Source organism: Protopterus annectens, chromosome 1.part0 (assembly GCF_019279795.1).
Source record: "Protopterus annectens isolate FY-2018-M chromosome 1.part0, PAN1.0, whole genome shotgun sequence".
NCBI lineage: Eukaryota > Metazoa > Chordata > Ceratodontiformes > Protopteridae > Protopterus > Protopterus annectens.
In genome coordinates this window covers 28525890-28527628 of record NC_056725.1, presented here as the reverse complement: position 1 = coordinate 28527628, position 1739 = coordinate 28525890, and the positions used below count along the sequence as shown (strand labels likewise).

General features: G+C 35.0%; 1 long non-coding RNA gene across 1 annotated transcript; it reads left to right on the top strand.

Annotated features, from left to right (window-relative positions):
* The first annotated feature begins 224 nt into the window (after nucleotides 1-224).
* On the top strand, nucleotides 225-1427 carry LOC122801203. The gene is made up of 3 exons (XR_006364676.1): nucleotides 225-318; nucleotides 562-633; nucleotides 1342-1427. It is a non-coding gene; the product is annotated as an uncharacterized LOC122801203 (long non-coding RNA).
* The last annotated feature ends 312 nt before the right edge of the window (nucleotides 1428-1739 follow it).

Genomic DNA, 1739 nt, shown 5'->3' with positions numbered 1-1739 from the left:
TGTGAACTGTAGGTTAACCCCAGCTTAATGCACAGTTTTAAGTGGAATAAGAATGAGAAAAAAACGTAAAAAGGAGCCTGACTTTAAAGAAGAACAGCCTCTTGTCATAAGTGAGGAATAGAGACATTAAATTATTGTAAGAAAATGGCTTCATTCAGAGGTAGTGAATGCAACAACCATGAATCACAACTGTTTCTCAATGTTTGATTTAGGAAGATCTTTTCAAAAGTTGTACAAAGAAGTGAGACACACACAGGATCACAGTTCCCCTGCTTTTCTGATGAAGTCATTTTGCGAAAACAGAATGCATTATGTGAGGTAAGAAATGTGGTTGTGATAGTACGCAAGTACTGAAAACTTAACCATTATGCTAAATCTACTCCCTTTATGGAAGAGAAATCTTTAGATGGTTGGATACTAAGATGTCCTAATGGTTCATTTGTACTAGTGATGTCCTTAGTATTTATAAAAGTTGGCAGCTTTAGATTATTTTTTGTGCACATAAACATGTGCATGTCTTATACACTTTGTAACCATTGTTTTTTGTTCTGATCTTTTCAGATGCAGACCAACTGTATGACTTGCGTGATGAATTAGATTCTGAAGTACCGGTTTGAATTATATTGCTTAAATGTAAGTTGCACAACTTCTCTAAGTTAGCAAGTTTTCTGAGTGCATTTTCTGTGCAGTTGACTTGGGTTTTCTTGTCGTCTGTTCCATAGAAGTGTTTGATTTGGAAAAACTGGTTAAGTCAAGCATGAAGGTATTGCATAACTGGAAATGCCAAACATTTTTTTATTTCTTTCCTCTTCATGGGCTTTTCCTATTGCCCTTTTCTTGAGCATTTTATTTATTACATCATTCCAAATTTCATTATTTGAATATGCACCTAGAGTGGTTCTTTTGATGCTTTGTCCATTCACTTGTACTCAGGAGTGATCAACAACAGTGATGCTACATGGGAAAAGGAAAGTAGTACAGCAACAAGCTACTTAAAGAAGTTAAAAACAAGTGTTCTTGCAGTAAAGTCATAGTATGAACAAGGCTACATTTATTTTCATTTAAGGCTTATTATGTGTTTCTTGTTTGCCTTCAGAACACATTGTCTTATTGTACGGTAAATTTCAGTAACAAGGACTTGCATTTTTTGGAAATTGACAATCTGTGTGTTTTCCTATGTAGAATTGTTTTAATATGTAACAGTAGGGCTTCCTTTTACAAGCGAGTAGAGTTAATACAATTATGTCATTGTTCACTGCTTATATTTTATATGGTATTTGTTTTCACACTTCAAGAATCTAGTGAAATTCTTGTTTGATGTTATCAACATTACTTTCCCAGTTATCAAGCTTCCCACAAAATGTCGTGTTCTGTTTAATTTCTCCAAGACTTTTGGGTTTCTAATACCATGATGAGAATGGACCCTATTGCCAAGTGTAAGTATGATTAAAGTTCATGAAATTAGTATTGTTTCATTCTTTGAGGTTCGCCAGAATTGCTGTTTGCATTACCCGTAATGTGCCCAGAATTGACTCCTCGTGCAATTCATACGGAGTTACGTGCATCAGTATAGATCTGAAGACTGTACGTTCTTTTTTTATGAGATGCATTACTCCTACTAGTATTGGAACTGTCTGGTTATCCTTCCCCATTGCCCTCATTTCTCTGTGCAAATCCTGGTATTTTATTACTTTGTCTCTGTGTAAGACACTGTAGTCACTGGGTGTAACAATTTTAAC